General features: G+C 41.7%; 1 pseudogene; it reads right to left on the bottom strand.

Moving 5' to 3' along the window:
- Positions 1 to 457: 457 nt before the first annotated feature.
- On the bottom strand, positions 458 to 7395 carry LOC119721430 (annotated as a pseudogene).
- Between the last annotated feature and the right edge of the window lie 322 nt (positions 7396 to 7717).

Below are 7717 nucleotides of genomic sequence, written 5' to 3'. Positions count from 1 at the left end.
TAAAGGGAATATACAACATTAGCAACATCGAAAAATAAAGCTTCCAAGCTTTTACGAAATACCTTACTAGGATGTTGGTAAATGACAGTCTAAAGCATTCTGTAAAATTATAGCATCTGGTGTCAAGTCATTTCCAAGAAAATTGTATTTTTGTATACATTTCCAACGGTGGTCGACCACCGTTGGAAAAACCTAACCATTTTTCAAATACTGCTCTAAATTTACAAAAAAATGTTTAGTCCAAATTTTGTTTGCTGTTGGTTACATGTTCGTGAACGGGTACAGGCCAGCTAGACTGGTTCCCTTACCTTACAATTTTCCGACAACTATAAATTGATCCATTTTATCTTTAGTGGACTAGTCAGGGAACCAGACTACTTAAACATGTTTTTGGTTTTTCAAGCATTTTCGAACACAAAACTGCAAACATGTCAGTTAAACAATATTTAATCTATTATACTAACCCCTCAAATAGTTCATTTCTGAAAATGACAGCAAAAGCCAATGGTGTACCTTCCCATAGGGCTCTTTACTTTACATGCGTTTTGTTTGCTTCCAATAATAGCACCATGCACTCGCCAAAGAAGAATGTTCAAAACCTAACCTGTTGAACTTTCAGCTCAACTGCTGTTAGACATTTCAAAAAACAGCGAAAAGCATGCATAAGCTTCATGATCACGAAACACTATTTCGTTTATAGCACTCTCTATCTTCAATAATCAGTAAATATTGACTGATCGTTGGAAATCACCTACATTAGTTTTCTTTGATTTCTTCTAAATGACAGCAAGCCAGACGGAATAATTTCAAGGGGTGTTTAATACCAGAACGATCTTCAATTCAAGTAAGCTTTTTGATAATGTTTGGTAGGCTACTTTTGGGATGAATGCAAATGATTCTAGTGCCTTTGATTGATGTTATTCTTTAGAATCATACTATTCATAGATGATATTTTCCACCCATTCCGACTTTCCTTCCATGGTAATCGGCGGTTGGCCGTTTGTCTGTCCGTCTCTATCTTTGTTTCTCGCCTCAATCTCTATCGGAAACGATTGGCATCCGTACACTTCATTGTCAACCCACCCGCTGTCGCCGTCCTTGTCATTTTGAGGCGAAACCGGAAGTGTGGCGCCCTCATCTGCATGTATTTTCGTGATGACGTGGCTGTAGTACACGGGCGGAGCATTGTCGCTATCGCCTTGGATTTGCGCAGTGCCACTGGTATCCGAGAGATGGTTGGCGAACGTGTGGTTTACGTAATGGGCACCAACCGTATCTAAGACAATGTCTGGTCCCTTCAGTTCTTTAGGCTTCCTGATCCTAAACAAAAGTTTGCAAAAACATTTACGAAATGTTTGTAGGGGGGACCCAAACTAAATAGCACAATCGGTGTACTTCAAATTTTAAGGAGCATTAGGCCCATGTAAGGTAATACATGTAGTGGATGGGCTTTACCTTCCTCAATCCTTCAAAATCCTCCAAAACTGGTGGATTTCGAAGCATCTGGGAGGTTTAGGGTTAAGATGGTGCACAAGAATGTTCACGAAATAGTTTGTACATAATAATAATAAGTAGTGGGTATTTGTAAAGAGCACGTATCCACCAGGACTGGTGCTCAATGCACTACATCATTATTACCCCTGTTCATGGGGTCCATGAAACATTCCAAATACCATCTCAGCTTCCTGGGCTCGATGCACCTGTTAGGCGCAAGGAAGCTTCTTTAATCCCAATAACCATCTCTGCCCTCACACTACAGGTACCCATTTACTCCTGGGTGGAGCTGAGAAGCAATGAGTGACAAAGTGCCTTGCCCAAGGGCACACGTACCATGACCCCAGGCTCGACCTGGATCCAACAGCCTGCAGCTTTACCCGCATACCAGGAATCCAATGCCCTTAACCAAGATACTACAGCACTCCACATGGCTTGTTTGACTAAACCAACCGCGTCTAAGAAAGTATTGAAGTTAATTTACACAAATTACGTGGTTCAAATACTTTCATTGTGCGCTATACAGATGTAGGCCTAGTGCGCAATGGCAAACATAGTCTATCCCTAACTGTCCTGAATCCTCCAATTTCAATATATTACTTGTGCACACCCCCTAGGAAGTTAGGGTTAAAGATGGGCCCATGACTTAAAGTTTAAATTGGTAGTGTGGACGAAACGGTGAGTGTCTAACCTAGGGGTGTGCAAAATCATATTAAAACTTGAGGATTGAGGACTGTAATTAGGGCTAGGACATTTGCAGCGACTGTGCCCTGACTCCAAAATCATTGTTGCCATTTTACCTTTTTCTCCATAGAAAAGCCACTGCAACTATCAGCACAGTGAATGCTGCTAGGGCCCCAACAGCAATTCCAGCAACTTCACCTACAGACAGATGACACATTTTTACCATTATCGTAATCTTTGGTGTCCATTGAATTAGTAGGGAAAAATATATTTAACAACTGGTGACTTAGACCTACAAGGAATAAAAATGGTGCTTTAACCTTTTTTTACCCTGGTGAGTTTTCCTGGAAACCTGCCCGAATCCGTCAAAATGTGAACACCGGATGGTTCAATGCCAAATCTCGGAAATGACTTTGTGTTTGGCCCTGTGGTTGGTGTATTTTCAAGTAGTTACTCTGTATATCGGTAATGTGGTCACTTTTCTGAATTGAGGTTTTAAACGTCCCTGCGGGGACTGCCCCAATTACAGTTTGGACTGCCCCAACTACAGATGGGACTGCCCCAAGTACAGTTCGGACTGCCCCAACTACAGATGGGACTGTCCCAATTACAGTTTACTACAGATGGGAACCGCCCCAATTACAGTTTGGACAACCCAATAACCCTTCGGTAGTCTGGTGGCATGACTGCAGTGTGGAAAGAAAGTAGAAATAGAGACTACGTACCAGACGTTTCTTTTGACAGTATGATGCAGTGCTATAAGGGGGTGTTGGACTGGTTATTTCATGCGCCAGTTTATTTTCTTGTACAGTTGCATGTTTTTACTATCTTAAGTTTTGGGACTCCCATACACAGTAACGAGAGTCCCAAAGATTCACCCCAAATGCGGTTGGGAATGCCCCAACTACAGTTGGGAGTGTCCAACTACAGTTGTGAATGCGCCATCTACAGCTGGGAATGCCCGACTGCATTTGGAATGTCCCAAGTCCCAACTACATTTGGGAATGCCCCAACTACAGTTGGGAATGTCCCAACTACAGTTGGGAATGCCCCAACTACAGTTGGGAATGCCCCAACTTCAGATGGGAATGCCCCAACATCAGATGGGAATGCCCAACTACATTTGGGAATGCCCCAACTACAGATGGGACTGCCCTAACTATAGTTGGGACTGTAACATCGGCATACCTGCTCCTAACTTTCCAGCGATGGGACTGTTCGTCCCATGGTCAGGAGCCCTTGTGCCTATTATTCCCACATCAGTAGTGTATCCTGTCAATGGCTGGGAGGTGTTGCCTCTCCTAGTGTAAGCTGTAGTTGTGGTTTGCGATGGGGTTATACTTTTGGGCGTCGTGTACTTGGAGAGCCCTGTTGTGAGATGTGCTGAGGTTGTAGGCACTGTGGATGGAAGAACTCACAATGTAAATGTGTGCAACTGGAGAGTTGCAGCGGCATCCCAATACCTGACCTCGAGTCACGTGACAAGCTTGTCAAATGACCGTAGGTATTTCTTTCAAATAAGGTTTTGCCCTTAACCGACGCCACTGTATACTCAGTGTGTTACCTCCCGAGTGAAAGTTGGAAAAAACAAAACACTGAGTATACAGTGTTTAACTGTTGGTGAAGTGCAAAACCTAATTTGATTTGTATCACCCCGGCGCAAAAATTCCATCTTATATAAGAGATATTCCTTGGTTATTGTTCAGTACTTGTACAAACTTGAGACTGACTTGTTATTTTGCTTTGATTTATGTTCCCGCGTCCGTTCATATTGTGTTGGTTTTAGCAAGCATATACATGTACTCGAGAAAGATGGCTTTCAATAATTTGCGTGCGTAATGAACCCGCCCGGCGAGAGCCGAATTATTGTCTGTAAGCCACTGTAAATTTAGTAATAATCCAATAACTCAGTAACGTTGGTGGATTTTTGTTCGATATATATGTCTCATGCGAAAGTGAATAACTTTCATATTGCTAGGAAAATAGCAATTGAAACAAAACAAATCTATTTTTCTCGGTGAAACTTGAAAACAACAAGGGAACGAATACAATAATGTACGATTAACTCGATATCATGTGGAGTTAATGTCCAGAAGCATTTGCTTAGGGCAGGAAACGTTTGCTTAGGCCAAAAAAAAAAGTCTCCGGTTTCTGGTATGCGCGCGCGTCGCCGTAGCCCTGCGCGTCGGCAAAATGAAAAAGCTTTTTTTCCAATAAAAGATGATGTCTCAAAACCGCCAAACTCACTGGTTTGACTGGAATTCTGCTGCAGCACAGTTTTAACGTGTTTTTAGATGGGGGGTATGATCGAGAATCAGCTTTATGTGGACTCACTGGACTCCCGTACATTTTGCAATAAGTTTAGTCGGGCACCATTTGCAGTCATCAGCCGACATTTGAAGCAAAAAAGTCAGGTAAAAAAAAAAAAAAAGCCGCGTTGCCGCACCACTTTTTGGGCAAGCTCCATACCAGAAACCGGAGACTTTTTTTTTTTGGCCTTAGCAACAACGGTTACCAGGCAAAATGTCATGTGATATGTATATACATGTATCTTGCTACTGGTTACCAGCTTTGCAAGTAAACGTGTTAAATACAGCTCCATGAAAGTACGCAGAGATTACCTTCACATGTCGGTACCGAGTCACTCCACGTGACGTTGTTGTAGTCAGTCGCAATGCACTCAATGCTTGATGCTCCATGGAGGGTGTATCCAAGGTCACAGGAGAAATCTACACGAGTCCCGAAGAACTTGAAGTTGTTGAGATTGTAAGACAGTGAACGTGGGTTAGTGATGTCGTTGTCTCCATTGCTGGGTGGTCCTATAGCATTACTGCATACTCCTTGCAAAACTGTTATCGGGGAAAATATATATACATGTATATATTATTTACGTATAATTGGATCAACTCTTTGAAATGTACCCAACTTTAAGAAGTAATTTTTAAGGGAAAAAATACACCGAATATTTCCGCCATAATCTAGCAATGTTCTTTTAAACTGTTTACCTATATTGTTACAAAACAAGATTTTTCTCGATGATTGCATTTACAGGGTGTCTGAAATAACGTTATATTACCCGTACTCTGATAAGATACAATTTGCTATCCTGACAGCGATGGTACAACATTATCTTGTGAAGATAAGTTAAATCCGGTCATTTTTAGATACCTTGATGATCGTTAACGCAAGTTAAGTTACGCTTTTTTAAGGTACGTTTGTGCAAAGCTGTATTAAGTGTGTGACTGACAAAATTTGCTTTGCTTAGACCTCAATGTCAAAATATTGCACATCTCGGTTTCATATTGCTCAAGGTCTTTAATTTCTGTGTTGACTTTAATACCTCACCACCCCCCCCCCTTTTTGAAGAATTCTGGACATCAACACCTTAATGGATAAAGCCTTAATTACTTCTGTATATAGAGATCCGGTTTGAGTCTCCACAGAACTGGTCGCTGTTTTCCCGTACACCTGTCTTGACACTCAGAGTCCGCCCTTTTTTCCAATTGGTCGTAGTCTTCGTTATTTCCACAGAAACATTCCTTTTCGTATTCAAGCCCCGCGTACTTGTAGCTTGGTGTAAGTGTATCTAGACAGTACCTGAAGCACCACTCCACAGATTGATCGCCGCTAACTTCTGGTCCGATTGGCAGGGCACGCCGACAAATAACAGTGTCACAGTCCTTGTAGCATCCTAAATAACCAGGAGCTATATAATCAGAACATTTAATAGAATTATGTCAAATTTTCAACATTGATAAAAGCACAATAAATGAACCAGTGCCGTAAAACCTTTTTTTTTCAATCTATAAAAAGCCACGCCATGATAGGCGCTGACCGATTTGGCCTACAGTTGTCTTTTTTGATACTCAAAAACTAAAACTAAATATCCCAGGCCCTATACCCGTGACTTCAAAAATGTTACCTTGCAAAATACTTGCAGTGGTTTCAGTCTCACGGGTCCCTCACATTAGCAATTATTGGCGGGACGTTCACTCGCCCCATTGATTTGTGTATACATTCCTATATATGTTACAATCGTAAAGAATTATCAAACCCCTGCATTAATTAGACTTGTTAAAAGTGGCCAGTTGGAACCATATGGCCCTCGTCTTTGCATGCAGGAGGGTATGGGTCAGACTACTGTACAGGGTACTTTTTACAGCATTTTTAACCTATACTCGTTGAGCATATTAAAAAAAAATCAATTTAATGCATTAATATATTGATATTTCAACATAATGGCAAAAAACGTGATTGCAATGCGTGTTTTTTTTCTCTGAGATATGGTAGTTTAAAAATCCATGTGCCAAACCTGTTCGTCCATGGACAGCTTTATTCCTTTTTGACTGAGCTCCGGAGCTTAATTTGAAGACTAAACCACTACACTAGACATACACGTGGACAACAGTGATTTTAGTGACTTGTATTCAAATTAGCATAATAATAATATTCTTGCGATTTTTTAAGATTTTTTTTCAGCACGTATGGTTGAAGAGCTATACTTCACTACATTATAAAAAAAACACAGTAAAATAAGTAAGTAGGTTAAAATCCTGTCAAAAGTAGGTTTCCTTCTTTTGCACCACCCTGTTTTTTGGACATCACTCGTCTTCCGATATGCCAAACACAACGAAAAATCCGTGTCTTCCGGTGTACCATTACCCTAATAAGTAGTAAAGTACAGTTCGTCACGAGCCGATGTGGCCCATCAGGCCAGCGTTTATTACCGGTTTCAGTAGCATGAAACGACTGAGTATATTTCTACTCCCCCTGGATATGGGATGCTAGTCCATTGCGGTTACTCCTCACTTATGCCGTTACGCATTTATACTCCTGGGTGGAGAGAGGCAAGTGGGGGTGAAGTGGCTTGCCCAAGGCCAGCAGTTGGATTCGAAGCCGTGACCCTCATTAGTCACATACCCTATCCACTAGGCCACACTCCCCACATTATACCCATAGTTCTTCCCAAATTTATTCGGTGTCAGCCCTATCACCCCGCCCAAAAAAAAGACATCCAAAACAGCTTACCATTCCGTGGCTGCGACAAAACTAATACAAGCTTGCAAGCTGTAGTGAACAGAGTGAAAACAAACGGGCGACCAGACAATAATCCATCAATGATCCGCCGATGCTTTGGAAGAAACATGGCCATGTTTCACCGCCAATGACTGATATGTCACAACTACTATGTATGCATATGCAGACCTAGTCCACTAATTGTAGGCGAGAAATGCGCCATTGCACATCTCACCGATTATTCCTTTGTTCAGACTGAGACTGTCAAATACCCGTGGCTTTGAGTTGTAGTTTTGGAAAATACGATTTGGTTCCGGGTAGATATCAGTCGCGGAACACCGCATGGTACAAATCATGCAAAAATCAAAGTTCAAGCCGCAGCGGTTTAGTTTGGTTTTTACTCCACTGGCTGTAAGCCGGAGGGGGATATTGCGATAGCGTATTCCTTCTACGTGCTAGTGTGTGGTGTGTGTCTGTATGCATTTATGTGTGTTATGTTTTGGTAAGGTTAACTCTTGTCAGC

Source organism: Patiria miniata, unplaced genomic scaffold, assembly GCF_015706575.1.
Source record: "Patiria miniata isolate m_02_andy unplaced genomic scaffold, ASM1570657v1 HiC_scaffold_13, whole genome shotgun sequence".
Lineage (NCBI taxonomy): Eukaryota > Metazoa > Echinodermata > Asteroidea > Valvatida > Asterinidae > Patiria > Patiria miniata.
The sequence above is the reverse complement of the archived record's forward strand: the minus strand, read 5'-3'. Positions and strand labels throughout refer to the sequence as shown.